Genomic DNA, 19,164 nt, shown 5'->3' with positions numbered 1-19,164 from the left:
TTCTAGCCTGTTTGTAAGGTTTTTAAGTCTATTTTTTAACTTTTCATTTTAGAAGTGGAGCGATTACTTTATATGCACCTTGATTACATTTTTGATATCATAAATAAAATTAATTTTATTATTTTTTCATACTTTTTACAGAATATATGTACTCTTTTGAAATATATTTTCAGTCAAAAATCGGTGACATTAATTTTTCAAGTTATTATCTATGTTTTTTTTTTCGAACTCAAAATCGTGTAGTTTACTAAAAATCTGGCTAATTGATCATTATAATAAAATAGAAAACCTTTAACGTACGAGGTGCCGCGGTGTCTCAGTGAGTAAGTTATTGGCTTGTTAACATGGAAGTCCCGTGTTCGATCCCGGTGTTGGCCGAGAAATTCATCGGAATTTTACGGCGTGGTTTTCCCTTATTAGTGATGCAGCACAGAGGGAATGGCAAGGGACAACGTACAACAGTTTGGGCAGAACGGGAAAACGCCCAACTTGGATAAAATTCAAAAACTCTGACTTAAGGTATTTTGGTTGATGTAGTACCTGGTTAGAGAAATAATTTAAATGCATTTTTAAAAGCGACTAACGCTTTTTGTTGACTTTCTGGTCCGTGTTGTGGCGAATATTCCTGATTCAGGGGCGCAAGGACCAGGAATTAAATATATATGAATTAGGGTGATGGCCTACTAAAATGATGTCACTGCCTATGATTCTGACAGCGCCTAGCAAACAATCGACCCCCCCCCCACCTTGGTCTTCTATATTATAACATTAAAATCATTTTAATGTCCAACAGTCATGGATTTAACTCTGAAGTCAATATGGAAATAACTCCATTATACATATAGGAGGCAGACCAGCATTAAATTTCACCATCTCGGTAGTTCGTCTATTTATAGCAATTCTCTCTCTCTCTCTCTCTCTCTCTCTCTCTCTCTCTCTTTTCTCCCCTTTTGCATGCCCATTTTTTGGTCTAGAATGGACGAAGAGGGTTTGAATTAACATTTTCTGCCAGGTTTTGGTAAATATTCATGATTTTGAGGCGGAAGGATAACGGGGTTATCAGGTTCGCTATGGCGATATGTACGGCAACTAGTTACATGTTTTTAGTATGTTTCTTCAAGTTTGTGTATCTCAAAATTTTGGTGGTCAACCTCATACAAATTTTAGTTCAAAGACATGACCATTTGTTTCTCTGTCTGTAGTGAAAAGCATTCAGCCCAACGAAAATTTGGGGAAAAGTTGGAGGTGGGCAAAGGGGCCAGAATTAACATTGAAGTCAATGGAGAAATTAATGGTGGTCTGCCTCCTGTATTAAGTCGACACTAGTTACCTCCCCTGACTTGGCTCATAATGTTCTTATATACAGAAATCAGTTTTCCCAATAATGGGATTCTTTGTATCAGACACTTTCAAAATGGCAGAAAAAAAAACCGTCTTCAGTTTGAAGTTTGAAGTTAGCTACGTGTGTGTGTGTGTGTGTGTGTGTGTGGTAGCTGTATTTAACATCCGCGTCCACCGAAGAGATGTCGCCGACAAGCTACGTTTAGCAGCACATCATCGTGTATTAACTGAAAATCCAGTGCCATCGATATATCATTTACAGCAAACGAAATGGGGTTTAACATCCTACTTTTCTGCGCCGACTTTGATAATGAAGACAGGCATACGGCATAGATCGGCTATGACGGATATTTTCACACTGATCCGCAGTGAATATTCGCTAGGCCGCGACAATCACTGATAAGGATGACATCGATGCGACTTAATGAGCCACAAATATTAACTTTTTTCCATCCCACAAATTCTAAAACATGTTTTTTTTTTTTATGTATTAGAAAAATAAAAAAAAGGTTTGAAGTATTTGTAGGTAAAAATTATTTCCTATTTTAGTGTAAATGCGTATTAAAATGAGTAAAAGGCTTGAATCGTTAACGTCTTATGTATACTCTGATATTGAATTCCAACTGTCAAGGGTACTCTTATGTGCAGGTCAATGTGTGCACAGGACCTCGAGTTTTCGTCCCATCCTAACGACTAGACAACTTAAATTTCTTTCATATCCATGAAGTACCACTTTCCCATAGAATGTCTAAGTTTCTATGCGCCCTTCATGCCTTTACATTTTACTGAACAATCAGTAGAAATAATGACGACACAGAGGCACAAGGTAAACTTTGTCAGGTAGCTTTAAACGTCAAAATACGACCAGAACTAGACGTCAGCAAAACGTGTTCGAAATTTGACGAATTGTTTAAAGTTTTGTTTGATCACCACTGGGATAACTAGTCTGTCAAACCACATCAAATTGAAAATTATATATCTGCCTATCGACAAAAATCTGTATATTGATAATAACTTTTTAATGAATGAAATCGGGTCTAACGTCCTACTTTGGTGCACAGGGGAGGGGGGCTGGGAGGTGGATGGCCGAATGGTTAGCGTGTGCGCGCTGTATCATAAGGTCTGTCATTCAGTCAGAACCCTACGCCCAAGCGGATTATTGAAATAAAATTGAACAACATGTTAGTCCCGAAAGGACCTATTTTGTGTCGAGTGGACGTTAAACCCATCTCTCTCTCTCTCTCTCTCTCTCTCTGCACCGAACGGGCAAATGAAGACAGGTCTTTCTTAATATGAATTGTAAAGATTGAAATACAACGAAAACATAATTAGGTGTAGAGTCCTAAAGGAGATGTCTGTCCAACCTCGTGGGTTTTCTCCGGGTCCTGCGGTTTGCTCCCACTGCTAAAGAACCCTACGCGCAAGCGAAATATTGAAATAAAATGAAACCATATGTTAGTCCCGAAATGAGCTAGTTTGTGTCGAGTGGACGTTAAACCCTATTTCTCTCTCTCTCCTAAAGGAGATTTGGCAGGCATTTTCTAATCGACTCAATATCTAAGCCACTTCATGGTCAGGTGAGTTGTTTAATGGCTTGGCATGTGAATACATATCTAAATAATAAATATATAAAACTTGAAGCCAGGAAAACACACGGCAAAAAATTTAATTCTCACCAGATATCTCTTTAAATAGTTTGTGTTCCAACTATCAACTTTAGCGCATGTGTTTTTAATGTTATAAATGTACATTGTCATATATAAATTATGTGTTTTTAATGTTATAAATTTGCAGTGTCATTTATTTAATCGTTGAATTACTAAAGTACCTTAAAAGTACTTCACAATTGTTCTTAATCCACTAAATCAACACCATCATGAATACATGTAATTGACAAGGGTGTCAAATATTAGGGCCGATATTTGTTTATATAATAATATCAATAGGTTACCCCCTTATGACTAGTCGAATAATTCAAGTACGTTTGAAAATAAAACTCTGAAATGTTGAGTATTTACAAGGTTTTAGATGCAGTGTCAAATAGGTGCTCTACTTTGAATTTCGTTAAGTTTCCCCCCTGAAGACTATTAGCCGAACTACCCCCAGAATCTTAGAAAACAAATTTCAGGCACCTGTAAATGGTGGTCAAGAACAGTAAATAGACGAACAGGGGTGGCGACAGTATGTTCCCCAAATAATTTAATTTTGTTCTTAATGTACTGTTTTTGAGATACGCAACACACAATGGTCTTGAAACATGCACGCAATAATAATAAATTAAACGACTGAGTGTTTCAAGGGATATAACTCTAAGTTGTCGTAGTGAATAAATGGTGGAGATCACCAATGATTTCCCCATTTACTTTAATGTTGATTCTCGTATCTTAGACTGGCTCTAACTTTTTTCTAAATTTTCGTTGGATAGAACGCTTTCTACCACAGAAGGAGCAACATGTGGCAAACTCTTGCTCAACAGCACGTATGAGGTTCATCATGAAAAACTTGCGATACACAAGCTGGAAATAGAAACAAGTAACCATGCAATTTTCCACCCTACATTTCAACCTAACCAACCTCTTATATCTCGTATCCTTCCGCCTCAAAATCACGAATATTTACCAAAACCTGGCAAAAAATGTATATTCAAACCCTTTTTTCAATTCTACACCGAAAGGTCAACAAAGATCGCCATACAAAAGGCGGAAAAAAAGGGAAAGGGGAGAAAGACTATAAATCCTCACCATTCCTTGTCAAATATGTTCAACACATTATAATAATTTGATAAAAATATTAAAGACGGCTCATTACACAATGAAATAATGTAAATTCAAGCACTATTATTTAGTCTAAGGCCGAAAACTCATAGACCAGTTAATTTATGAAAAAAAAAGCGTGAACCAATAAACCGTAGTAATGTTTTTTTTATAGATTCTCCTAACGTTAGTTGTACTGAATGCCATCCTAAAAGTTTGCCAAAATTGGTTTACTGGAAAGTATCAAATGTTGAGGGTAAAGGACGGGGTATCTAAGTCATTTTACTTTAGAATGCTTAACTTCGGACAAGCACAAAATCTTCATTTTTTAAGAGAAACACACGAAACTGAGGCCTTTCTCTCGCTTATCAGGGCTAATGTTTCACATGAAACGGTTTGCATGTATCTTCCGTGGTATTCGTACCCCAAAAACATACGACCCAAGGGATACAAGGGACAAGTTAACACCACTGGGTTTCATAATACATTTATTCGGTCTTAAGCAAATCGTTTAGGATTTTCTTTTACATTATTTGGGCGAATGTCGGGAATCAATTTCCGGTGCGTAAAATTTGGTGCACTTTTAGGATGTTATAAAGTACACCTGAATAAAGTCAAAAATGCATAAAAACGTTTTCTTGCAATTTGTTGAGAGTAAAATCATAAATTGACTGGTCTATCCACACAAATTGCTTTCGACAGACGAACACTGCTTTCAAAATCTTCTAGGAATTCTTCTTTGATGCCTATTATAATATTATATTAGTTTCCTAACCACCAAGCTTATATCTTTGTTGTTTAAATGTATCAAATACATCAATAAGAAACTATGTGCAATTTTTTGTGTTTCTGGGTCAAATATATTTCTCATAAACAGTGATTGAAAGTTGAGTAAATTCTTAACTGAAGTGTGAGAATGCCTTGTGAACTCGGGGTCCAGATTATACCCACTGTATTATGTTGGTGTATATGTATTTAACGTCCTATTTATCTACACTTACTGGGCTATTAAAGACGGGCGGACGACATGCAGTGTGCTATGAAATGAACTGGGGTTCAATGCCCTACTGTCCTGCTCCGACTGGGATAATGAGGACGGGCATACGTCATGCATTGTGCTATGAAATGAAATTACTGATCTGCTCCAACTGGGCTACTAAAGACGTGCATACGACATGCATTGTCCTATGAAATGAAATGGGGTTCAACGTCTTACTATCCTGCTCCGACTGGGATAATAAAGACGTGCATACGATGTTGTGCTATGAAATGAAATGAAATAAAATGGGGTTTAACGTCCTACTGTTCGGCAACAACTGAGCAAATGAAGACAGTCTTGAACTGTGCTATTAAGGAATTTTTGACTGGTCAGGGACAAAATCGCAAACTATTATTTCGAATTCGAACAAAAAAGGGTTCTTTTACGTACACACTGACGTTTATACGGAACCTCGGAATTTCGTCCCTTCAAATTGACTTTATTCTTACCGACTCGGCGTCCTGCACCAGTTGCTAACACCGGGGTCAAACCTTCTAGTTAATGGACCGAGTCACAGTCCCCCCCCCCATTATAAGATATTAAAATCAGTGACATTGCATAAAATTAAGAATGCCTTGAACCTTCTAACACGCCGTGAGTGGTGAGTTATTTCTAGTAATTGAATACCCAACTTTTTCACTGTCTATACACAGGGACCTAATATAAACATTCGACTAAATAAAGTAGTATACTATGTTATTAATATAGTCTGTATTAATAGCTTAGTCATTGCCAGTCAACGCCTCAATATAACAGACGGTTTGTCGGCGGTTAGTGTCACACGGCCTCCTCCCAAAGTCAACGACTGCTTCAAGCCAGTACACAATGTGAAATAGTCTACCGGTATTTATTTTTGGTGGGGTGGGGTTGGGGTGTTGCGGTGCTGGGGTGATGGGGGTAATGTGGCTAAAAACTATTCCATTTCTGGGCCATCTCCTCCTCCCATCCGCCAACCCCACGTGTATCGGGTATTCGTGTATCAACCCGGGATCAATGCGATCCTTAAATTCAGTCTACGCCTAAATTGATTCCTTTGATGACCCCAAATGCCTGACCCCCCAAACCCGCCCTCAAAAAAAGGTAAATCTAAGAGAAAAAAGAAAATGAAGAAATTTTGAAAACACATTTATTGAACTTTTCATCATACCAGTTATTACCATTCTTCATTCCTATTCCAGGCTTCGATATTTACCAACTTTCTACAAAAATAAAGGTATATGTAACAGTCAACGTCGAAATGAACTGTTGTTATTCAGGATAAAGGTATATGTAACAGTCAACGTCGAAATGAACAGTCGTTATTCGGGATAAAGGTTCGCCATACAATGTTTATTAACATCGTTTTGAAAAGATGATTTCGCAGATTGTTGATCTAATATAAACTTATCCGTCGAGCTAATATAACATTCATTTATACAATAAACCTACTACAAAATGCTTAAAGCGAGAATTTCAAATTTTCAAGTTATATTTTTAAAATGTATTAAAATAAAGCCTTAAAATAGATGGTATCCATATTAAAGAATAATCCTATTAATCCTATAATTCGCTATTGCCAGCTGAGAAATTGGCAAAAATATCATTTTTAACTCCAAATTCCAACGTTGGAAAATGGCTGCCCCATGTTGTCAATAGCAAAACAGGGGAGGTAATTGTGTTGTAATTTCCTGTGTCATAGATTTTTAAGGGTGGGAAATAATGCCCATAGTGAGTTGATAAGCTATTGAGCAAAAGACATAGAAATAATTATGTTTTGACTTTCTTAGAAATAAGATTTGTCAAAGTTACCCATATGAAATTCCCGTAGTCAAATAATCACCATTTCTTCTCTAGATACTAGCAATAACAGATCCGGGTATTGCACAGCGCAGTAGACACATCGGCTTGACCCCCCCCCCCGATCCATTTACGTGATTAGATATTAGATTTCTTGCAGTGCCTGTGTAGTTGTATATTGTATGTGTATTGCGGTATCCTGGCCCTTACTATTAAATTATGATCCGGATTCGCTTCTATATTCCTGTACTTCATAAACGGAACCCCCGGGATAAATTAACCCCAGCCCTACCAAGACTACAATTTACTCCAGTCCTACCTATACTACAATTTACTCCAATCCTACTCTACCTATACTACAATTTACCCCAGTCCTACCTAGACTACTATTTACCCCAGTCCTACCTAGACTACAATTTACCCCAATCCTAAAGGTAAAGATGCGTACACTATAAAATCAATACAGAACACGGAGATTCAAAGATTAATTTGATAATAAACTGAACCATTAGACAGGTACAGCTATAGTGTACATCACGGCCAACAAAACCCCAACTATCTGTGTTTACCGTTTCTCAACCGACCCTATTTATTTTTTTTAACCCATATCACCGACCCTAAACTTTCCCCACCTTCTATTAATCGATCCTGGCGTGGTCTTCGACAGATACTGACATTTCTGTATTATAACAGATCCTTATTCAGTACTTTACGGTGTTCAAAATGCCACTACAAATGCTAAAGATTGCAACTATAGATATACTTTGTTAAAATGTTAATTTATTTAGTTATTTCCAATCTTACCCTAAAAGCCCACAAAGAAAAAGAAAAAACATTTTCTGACCGACCGACCGACCGTAAATTTCGTGGCCAAGTAATCGTAAAACACGTGTATTTTTAATAAAATATATTTTACCTATATTTAGTTCATCATTGCTGTGCTGTTGCTGCTGCTATGTGGTGTCATCATGTACTTCTGTTCAAAAGCTTTAGCATGTAAGATGAACGTCTTGGCTCCACTACACATACTCTTTACAAGACCATAGACCATCATCTTCTGTCTTTGTTCGGGTTGTAGTTTCTGTAAGAAATGAGCCTTGGCAGTCATATTACCCATAAAATCGGGCATTTCAGCTTCGAACATGTCTCCCATGCCAGACTTATCGCCGTCTGCCTTGTGCAGCATCTGCATTAGCTCCGTTCCCATGTCATTCTGGCACTTACACATTTCCAGGAAAGATTTGGTAACCATCATTGCCATTTTTTCGTTGCCTGCGTGGAAGCTTTTGATCGCACTTTCGAATTTTTCTGCATGTTCCTTCATTTCATTCTGCACGGTATCTTCATCCTGATCTTCTTCTCCTTGTTTTGGGTTTCTATTATCGGACATCATTTGTTCCTTGTGTTTCTTGAATTCCAGGAATTCTTCATATAGCGCCTTTTTCTTCTCCATTTCATGCATTTTAGCCAATTTGGCTTTGAACATTTCGAATTCCTGGTATTTCTGGTACTTTTCATATTGCTCTTTCTTTTCGGCCATCGCCCATTTTTCAAATTCGGACATACCGCCTTCCATTTTTTTCTTCTCTTCACCCCATCCGTCGGACAGAGCAACTGCCACCAAGCAAGCTGAGAGAGCTAATTGAAGAAACATTTTTATTCTGAAAGAGAAAAAATAATGAAAACCTAAAAGTAAAATTCATACATGGGAAACTGCGTGTTGTAGCCCGTCGCTAGAATTGGGACAAAACCACCAAACACCCCACACTTAAGATGCTTTTACAGTAGAAATAGTTTGAAATGTGTCACCTATAGTATAGACTCTTCTTATTAATGCTCAACGTTCGCTTCCACGGAGTATAGATTCTAGGTCATCTGACTATTTATAGAACAGTGAATGTTATAGACTACTCTGCTGTACATTTGTATCATCAAATAAAGTAAGAACAATAAGACAAAGCGCTAAAGACAAACACAGGTTGAATTCACAATAATAAACTCGACAATACAAACTTTGATCTTAATGCTAGGATCCCACTGTCACGATTCGCGTTACGTTTGAAATCGTGGTTTTAATAGCGGGGTAATCGTGGTGATCCCATAAGGTTTTATCATATATTGAGATCAGTCGTAGCTATTGTGTTGATCCTATCGAAACGTATAAGAATGTATCTGCACGTACCAGAGGATGGGTTCGATATGGACATTCTTATCTAAACGCATAGCACGACAGAGGGAACCGTAGCATGAAGCCGCACATCTGTATGACTTTACATACGACATAAACCACCCGATTAGATTTTATTACATACTTCGAGAAGGTATTTGTTGAGTAATAAAACATGGTACAAATAAAACCTTCTAGTAGTTTATCGAGGTTCGGGTCTTTCCGGAGTCCAAAATGGCCGCTTTATATAAATGAGAATTTTGGGGATAACTAACCCGAACCCTAACCCTAACCCTTTTTAAAAGACTGAACTTGGGTCTAATTTAGTTTTTACTTTTCTTAAAAGGGTTAGGGTTAAGGTTCGGGTTGGTATTCCCCTAAATACTCATTTGTATAAAGCGGCCATTTTGGTATGAGTTCTGGCTTGTTCTGGAATTTGTTGCTTCTAGTGGTGATAATATTTGTACCGTGCGGTAAGGACGGCCAGCCCTCGATAAACTACTAGAAAGTTTTATTACTCAACAAATACCTTCTCGAAGTATGTAATAAAATCTAATCGGGTGCATAAACAAATCAGTGTCACCTGTATGACTACTATACAAACTCTGTTGACGAACCTCTCTTTTGAAATATATATTTTTAAATTGAATGTTAAATTGTCGGTTTATTTGGATTATAAATTGTATAAGAAATTACTTGAACAACAATAAAATACATTCATTGTTTCTATATGCAAGTGGTTTCATTTAACTTAAATAAATGAAATGAAATGAAATGGTGTTTAACGTCCTACTGTTTTGCTCCGAACTGGGCTAATGAAGGCGGGCATACGCCATACAGTGTGCTATGTGGGAAATTTTGCCCGGACAGCGGTACTACGGCCTACTCTTATATCGAATTCCAATTGTCAAGGGATCTTTTACGTGCACGTCAATGTGTACACGGGACCTCGGTTTGTCGTCTCATCCGAATGACTAGACAGCTGTCCTTGTCAGGCCCTCCGCACTGCATCACTGACAAGGGGGAACCACGCCGGAAAAAATTTGGATGAACTTTCTCGGCCAATGCAAGGATCAAACACCCGACCTCCAGGCTAGCGAGCCAACGTCTTACCCACTATGCCACCGTGACCCCCATTTAACTTAAACATGCATTATGTAAGGGGATAATCTGTCTATTGGAGTTTTTTTTTTATTTTGGCTTCAAATGTTACATAAAATAGTATTTAGACATTTATTCACGCCTGTCATCAACTCTCATGGCGCAGATGTAAAGGGATTAAAATACGATCGCCATTTATTGATGTAATTTAAAAATGGAGAAGCGATGATGTGTCTCAAATGACAAGTAACGTTACTGCGATAATAAACCATCTATGTCAAAACTTCAAACAGCGATAACGTCGCCAAGAAAAATGTAATTTGAATAAAATTCTCAATCTAATATTAATTTTTCGTAATCTATTTTTGAATTATTATAGTGAGAACGACCAACTCTATATCAATATCTTACATAATGTATCTATCAATGTTCGGGGTAAAAGTTCAAGTTCACACCTCAATATAGAACAAAGTGTTAATCACAGATAAGCTGTAAAACGAAAATAATTTTTACACAAACAGAAAAATGTATGTACAAAAGTTCAGGTTCTCATGAATATATGTAAAGAGAACCCAATTAATCTAAGAAGTGGTAACAACCTGCCGCGAAACCCGTCATAGCTGCAGAGCCTGTGGCCGAGATCGTTCATAGGGATTTTCCGACTTAATTCAGTGATGTAAGAACGTGTCGTCGTTCGGTTGGAACGAATAAATCGAGGTTCCATGTACACATTCCCTCATAACACACTGTATGACACTATACCGGCTTTAGTATTGATGATCGAGGCTAGGCCGAAAATTCAATAGCTAAATTCTCGGTTCATCAGAGTGGATCAATATGACTGAAATTTTCAGCAAATTCCCTTTACATTATCTATTTTTTAACTATTATAGTGACAACTGCCAGCTCTTTATCTAATCTCCCATAATGTATCTGCACCGTGGGGGAGGGGTTAGATGGCGGAATCGTTAGTTTGTGCGCGCTGTATCCTACAGTGATCCCTTCATAATATTTTACGTAACATGGGATTCCTACAGTGCTAAATGACGCATTAAGCCTTTAATTACAGCTGCAAATAATAGTTGTAAATATTGAAAACCCAAATATCCATCTCAGTATTGCTTTCCAACATTATTTATTCAGTAAATAAATATACGACAGTGATAAAGAATTGACGCTTACATATAAAATATCCACGATTTCAAAAAATTAGATGCTAATCCGCGGTGGATACGATGGATAAACTGATCTCTAACCCGATACATATTATACCTGTTTGACAGGTGCCCGGTGTTATTAGGTCAAATTGTCCACTCGACACAAACTAGATCATTTCGCGTCTAACAGATGGTTCAATTTTATTTCAAAAATTCGCTTGCGCGTAGGGGTCTTTAGCAGTGGGAGGAAACCGGAGGGCGCGGAGAAAACCCACGAGGTTCGACAAGCGACCCTACTCCTTGTCACATACAACCTGGGAATCGAAGTGCAGAAAAGGACATTAGGCCTCACTTCATCGTATTTCGATTTGAGTGTAAATATGTTATATGACAACGCTGAGAAAATTCATTTTTAAAGATGCATCATGAAAGATTTAGATAAAGAGCTGACAGTTGTCACTATACAATGACAAATCAATATATTTATAATTCCAGTCAAATTACTTTCTTTATTCCGAGGGAAATTATGACTGTTTGAAAAATAGCGCAGTCTCGATTGTCATGGCTACAGTTTTTACCATAGTAAACAAAGATCAGATTATCCATTTTTAAATCATTTAACGACGATCTTGTTTCAATCAATTGAAAATGATCTAGAGAGTTGATTATGACCTTGTCATTTAAATAAATAAATGTCTAATTAATGATTAATATAACTTTTCAGGTCAAAAGAACGACCTGCAATAGGACGATTTAGCTCTTACATCATGCATGTTTAAGTCAACCTAGCCTAAAACTGGTAACACAAATACCATCGTTAGAATTAGACGCTACTCCACGGACAACAAAGTTAGCTTTACGCCAAACAAGAAATTGAATCAAATATTTGTTTTTCTAGAGTAGACTTTAAGAAACATGGATAAGAGTTTTATATTTATACACTCACAATAAAATAGACGCCGATTAAGCTAATATAGAAATAAAAGAAACTCAGAACAAAAATTAAATTTTAAAAAGAAGGAATGATCAGTTCAAATAAAAAATTTGCATGTCGGCAATATTATAGAAAAAAACATCAATAATTCCAAAAAACTCTTAAAATAAAATTACAAAATCCCGCCCCCCCCCCCCACAAAAAAACCCCTCCAATTATCGGGTCAAATAAAGATTGTGTATGTCGACAGAAACTCTTGCACAAAATTGTAAAATACAGATACAAAAAGAATTCCGAAAAACTTTTAAAATAATATTTAAAAAATAACAAAACAATTATCAGGCCGAATAAAACTTATGCATGTCGACAGAAACTTTTAAACAAAATTTTAAAATAAAACAAATAAAGATTTATCATAATAAGGTAATACAGAAGGATTTCCGACACACTTTTAAAATAAAATTTAAATAATAACAAAACTATTATCAAGTCAAATAAAAATCGTGCATGCTGGAAGAAAATTTTAAAATAAACTTTAAAAAAAAGGCAATTAAAGATTTTGCATGTCGGTGTCGGTATAATAATGTTTTCGGTGAGAATTAAATAGGTTTACACATAGAGTCATTAAGTAATAAAATTAAACAAAAAAAAATCAAATAAAATAAAAACCCCAATAAAATAGAAACATCAAGTCAAATAACAATTTTGCTTGTCGCCATGGATATTTTTTTGGTGAGAATTAAAGTTTACTATGCAGTAAGTCAGTACATATTTGAACATGGACGAAAGGAGACAGTCTCTGTTTCATGCATTTATACTTAAATAAATATATATTCACCTAGTTACAGCATGAACTTACCTTAGACTGGAGAGATTTTAATATACAGCGTGTACAAACTCCTTGTGACTACAGCCCAAATACAACGGTGTATTTATACCCTTGGTAATTCTAAAGGCTATTATTTACAATATGACATGGCGAAATCTATCTAATTATTGAATCGATGACAAATATTTTCTATGTTTAGTGGAGGTCATTCATGTTTTTGTAAAGGCAGAAACTATTCAAGGTCTTAGCTGTATATATGCTAACGGATTATCAAAAATTTATCCAAGAGATCCAATTGTTTCTCCTAAGTGCAAAATATTTTAATTTAAATGCGTTAGTTTTGAGTAAGGGTGAAAGGAACAGGGTTTACGGTCTCGTAATAACTTTGGGTTTAACATTAAATGAAATGAGGTTTAACGTCCCGCTTGTACTGGGCATATCCCATACAGTGTGCTATGAGGGAAATTTTAACCGGACAGAGGCGTAACGATCTACTTTTATATCGAATTACAAGGTGTCATTTACATGCACCCCAGCGTGTCCACAAGACCTCGGATTATCGTTCCATCCCTACGACTATGAACAAAATAGATTGAATAAAGTAGTAACGATTACCATGAGAAAGGCATGATGTACGCTCTGTTTCCATAGCGACTGTTTGGATTTAGATATAAGAAGGCGAGGCTACTTGGTAGACAGGGGCATCAGAAGGCGAGGCTACTGGACAGTAAGGAGCATCAAAAGAGCCTTCTACTGTTTAAATTCAATAGTACAACTAAAATTTGTAATCTCATTGATCCTGATACACTAACCAAGACGTATCAGGTTCGATTTTCTAGTTTATGAAGTTCTTTGGGATTTTCTAGCCTGGTTTCAGAACGAAGTATAGTTGGAATTTGAAGAAAAACAGGCGTACATATCCCCCTCTGTGTGGACACGTACCCTTTGTGCGGATAGTTCTTCCTCTGTGCGGACACCCCCCCCCCCTACCAACTGCGGACACACACCCCTCTGTGCAAAATGTTCCTTGTAACAGCCCGGTTGGCGAGAAATAGTACGACGTTGATAATTATTAGAACCCCTCGAGTAAGAAGTGATATCAGGTGGTTTAGAGTGAGTAAGCAACACACGTCGCCATGTTGTATGAAACCCGTATTTTGGGTGTGGCCATTATGATATATATATTACATATTGCCCTATGTCAGAGTGTTATCAGTATATACTTCAAGTAAAACAGATCTATAGTACGTTAATGCCATCAGATTACAAGATCACATGGTCATGTTATTCTACCCTAATCGGTTAGACTATGTATCTCTAATATTTCTTATTCACTGCCCATTTATTAAACTTAATGATGGAAATGTAATTGATGTATTTTAAATGGTTCGAGAAATTTACACCAAATGTATTAGCTTTATCTGTGATATTTTAATGTTTTAATTATTTTAAATGTACATTCTGTGTGATGTATTTATTGATCAAATAAAAGAAAAAAAAGGCGTTGGTCGAGAAAGATTTTTTTTTTTGATTTTCCGGCTTGGTGCCCCCTTGTCAGTGGTGTAGAATAGCGGTGGGGCGGGTCTGGCAAGGGACAACGTATAGTCGTTCGAATGGGAAGAAAAACGGAGGTCCCGTGTACACATTGGCGTGCGCTTCAAAGAACCAGACTGTAGTACCACTGTCCGGGCACCCCCCCCCCCTCCTCCCCACACTACACCCTGTATTTCATGTGTGAACTACAATGGCGTCTACAGCAACAAGGTTTAGGGCATTCTACACTTAGAGAACTATTAACTTGGGGAATTGATCTCTGTACAGAATATCCACCATGTTTAAACATCGAAATACTATCTTGCAATGCGATTTCCGGTCTGTTTTATACGATTCATGCGCATGAAGACAAAAAATAACCATTTTCATTTTTCTAAGTGCACACCGAATAAATACTTCTCAACTTAGTGTTTTCGACTAATACCGTCGACGCAGGGAATGAAAATGTCGGTCAACCAGCTTCACGACTGTTCTCAAGCTGCGCTAATTGTAGGCATACAGCGTAAGTTTCGTATGGGGTTGGACGCGTTTTGAAACGTTGGACATATGCAGCATTAATATCACACAGAGCGCTAAAGGGACATGGAAGAGATTTCCGTGGTAACGTGGAGAAAAATATTCATTAACATGGCAATTTATAGAAACCGATAACTACCCATTCCGCCTCTTCTTGAATCAATAACTTCTCTAAATAAAGTACTTATCAACTTCCATAGTAATTCATGCAACTACAGATTTTCATAAGAATTATATCTAATTTGTTTTAAATCTGACATGCACGTAAAAGATCCCTTGACAGTTGGAATTCGATATAAGAGTAGGCCGTAGTGCCGCTGTCTGGGAAAATTTCCCTCCTAGCAAACTTTATGACGTATGCCCGTCATCATTAGCCCGGTTCGTAGCAGAATAGTAGGACATTAAACCCATTTCGTTTTATTTCATTTAGTAAGACGAACACGTTTCTAAGACAAACCAGACCCGCCCCGTCCACAATAAAATGTGTCATTAAATTACAGCCAATGTATAAGATAAAAAAAAGTCTGCTCTATTTCAAATTGTCAATTGTTAGCTTGGTACCTGTTTTTGTTTTTATTCAGTCGTCTCTGAAAGCCGTGGTATAATTTCCTTCCAGTATAGTTAAAATAGAAAACCGGTCTACGAGATAAAGATTGGGAAAGCTTTGTGAGGGAGTGTTTGTTTATGTCGATATAGAGGAGACTTGTAGCTATGATAAGGGTGTGGTCCGCTGATCGTCTAGTATATTAATGTATGTAAGCAGGGCGGTGGTGTAAAACTATATAAGATAGATTTTCTGTTTTGTCTGCAGTGACAGGTGCCATTTCCATCGCATACTATACCCTCAACACATTTATACGTATTTGTAAAATTAAATCAATTCAGTGTAAATCAAAGAAATATAAATGACACGCTATAGGGTTTAACGTCCTACTTTTCTGCGATACGTAAGGCGGCCATACGCTATACCGTGTGCTATGGGGGCAATTTATCCCGGACAGCGGCTCTATGGACTACCCTGTTTTTCTAAGGTTCTTTTTCGTGCAACGCCTCCTCGGTTTTCGTTCCACCTGCCAGGTCCTCCAGCCTGCATCACTGACATGTGGAAACCACACCGAACAATGCCAAGGAACCTTTTCTGCCAAAACTGGATGCGAACCCGAGACATCCTGGATAGAGAGAGAGAGAGAGAGAGAGAGAGAGAGTGTGATCATCTCGGGACAAACATATGGTTTAATCTCCTTGTCGCGAATAAGATGGGAATCGAAACCCTGGCCCTTGACTCAATGACATACTTTATGAATGTTAACCATTTGGCCACCCATACCCCATCCTGGATAACGATCCAGCCGATTACTTAATGGACCACCGCGGCCTCCAAATAAACTATAAATAAAATAATTGGAACAGTTACTATATTGACATAACACTACGAGATTCGTCTATTAAGTATTGTTTATATTACGCAATGTCTCAGCTCGAGACCATTAAACATCTTAAAATACAGATACTCAGCACGTGCGTTTACAGTGAAATACGTCACTCGAGTCTAATATTTGACAAGGTACGATTGGCAAGTTGCCCGTACGATTATTTGAAATAATGGTACGCCAACATCAAAGGGTGACGTCACATCTGTATTTTAATTAGCATTAAAATACAGATGTGACGTCACCCTTTGATGTTGGCGTACCATTATTTCAAATAATCGTACGGGCAACTTGCCAATCGTACCTTGTCAAATATTAGACTCGAGTGACGTATTTCACTGTAAACGCACGTGCGGAGTGTCTGTATTTTAAGATGTTTAATGGTCTCGAGCTGAGACATTGCGTAATATATTGTAAAAACACTCGGACCTGACGGTCCTCTTGTTGTTACAATATATTACTTAATGTCTCGCTCTCGACCATTAAACAATACTTAAAATAGCTTGTTTTAGACTTTTAATATGGCGTGCGCGATGTATCATAAGGTCTGTCATTGAGTCAACTGGCGTGGTTTCGATTCACCGGTTGTACGTGACACGGAAGACGGTCGCCTGTCCAACCTCGTGGGTTTTCTCCTGGACCTCCAGTTTGCTCCCACTGCTAAAGAGCCCTACGCGCTATCTTATTATTGAAATAAAAGTGAACTATATAATATTAGTTTCTCTTCGTCACTGTGGCACCACTCAACGCTCCCTTTATGCATTGCGTCACCGCCAACACATCTACACCCACACAATTCTATACTATGATTAATAATCAACATCTTATTTGTCAAATTTCTTTTTATAGCTTTAAATCATTAATAAATTGACTATGTTGTTGTCAGACCAGTTCTACGACTATCCAACAATATGTAGAAACTCTATACCTGTACGTGGTGTGACGCATGCATTTTTATAATTATCACACGTTACAGTTACTAACCTTTTACCATCACAGTTACTAACCTCTTAGTATCACATTCTTTTAATGTAAATATTTGCAAACAGTGTTTTTCTTACTATATTCGATTACAGATTCAAGGAGTGGGGATGGTCGAATAGTTAGTGCGTGCGCGCTGTATCATAAGGTCTGTCATTGAGTCAACTCACGTGGTTTCGAGCGAGGTTGGACAGTTGACACAAGTCTATGCCCCGTACAAGTGAGGATTCGAAACCTCGCCACATGCCTCGATGACAAAACTGATGGTCTCTCCTCCACCCCCCCTCCACCCCCCCCCCCCCCAACGTTTATACAGATAGTGCTGAAATTTGTGACATTTAATTATTGATGAGAATGTTCTCCGGTATTTTTTATCCTTGCCAGAGGTGCAGGGTGGGGCCGGGGCCGGGGCAGGGGTGATGGTCTAACTACGGTCTAACATAAAGGGTAGTCTTATTATATCTCCATACGCAAGGAAAACTCTAATGGAATGCTTACAACTTTTAAACTTTGAAGTCTTGAACTTTTAGTTAATTTTTAACAACATGGAACTTATTGGACGAACACTTTTAATATGTAAATAATCTACGGGTCCAGCTATGTGGTTTCAATCCGCTCTGATGACGCCAAACATCAGTCAGTTGGACCTCCTGTACTTTATTATGACAAAGGGAGAAGATGACCCGCCCTCTCCTCTCACGACAGCGAATTTATAAGTGTGCTTTAAGAAACTTTTGGTATCCGCGGACCTTTTTATTTTGTGTTTTTAACAATTTTCAAGTGTAAATAATTTAATTAAATCAACCTGTCCATAATATCATATTTATTGTATTGGACGTTAAATCTGTAATAAACAACAACAGCAACATATCTCAGTGAATAAAACTGACTAGTTCTTTGGAAAGTACTATTGGAAACCTTCGTGCGATATAATAGCGCACTATATGGTGTAAGACAGTCTTCATTAACGCAGTCGATGTAGAAAACTAGAACCGTAAGCTCCATTATATTCCATACTAGCAGGATACTCGGCTTCGCACGGGGCCCAAATTCGCACGGGGCCCAAATTCGCTCTGGGCCCAATTCCACTCGGCCAAAATTGAATGGAGCTCAAATTCGTCCAGGACCCAAATTTTTCCGGGGGCCAAATTCGATGGCCTAAAACATTCACGGGGTTATGCTTAGTAATTTGATATCTCATATGTCGGAGTGGATCGCGGCGACGAAGTGTAATGGGCGATTAATGGTTGGTTTTACTGTTTGGATTATGTGACTGGAGATAGTACTAATTCATATTTACATACATACTTTCATTTTATTTACACAGATTTCGCAATATACGTAATTGTACCGTATGTATTGATTGCTTTTAGTCATGTGTCATTTAAGCCTTACTGTTATTGCAGTATAACTTCTCACGACCTATTGCTTTCACTAAATGGGTCAAGTTCCTCACCTAATATTATTTAAATAAGATCTCGTGTCTACCCACACCGCGATGTTCTCATTGAATATAAAGTGGTCTTATACCTGCTTAAATACACACACACCGTTAAAGTGCTTTCTCATTCATCACGTCGCATGTT

At 37.6% G+C, this 19,164-nt stretch overlaps 1 long non-coding RNA gene across 1 annotated transcript; it reads right to left on the bottom strand.

The window, feature by feature from the left end:
- Positions 1-6,240: 6,240 nt before the first annotated feature.
- On the bottom strand, positions 6,241-13,182 carry LOC126829667 (uncharacterized). Its single transcript, XR_007683488.1, has 3 exons — positions 13,128-13,182; positions 7,826-8,570; positions 6,241-6,332 (listed from the first exon to the last, which is right to left on the bottom strand). It is a non-coding gene; the product is annotated as an uncharacterized LOC126829667 (long non-coding RNA).
- Between the last annotated feature and the right edge of the window lie 5,982 nt (positions 13,183-19,164).

The sequence above is a fragment of the Patella vulgata genome, chromosome 8 (assembly GCF_932274485.2).
Source record: "Patella vulgata chromosome 8, xgPatVulg1.2, whole genome shotgun sequence".
NCBI lineage: Eukaryota > Metazoa > Mollusca > Gastropoda > Patellidae > Patella > Patella vulgata.
The sequence above is the reverse complement of the archived record's forward strand: the minus strand, read 5'-3'. Positions and strand labels throughout refer to the sequence as shown.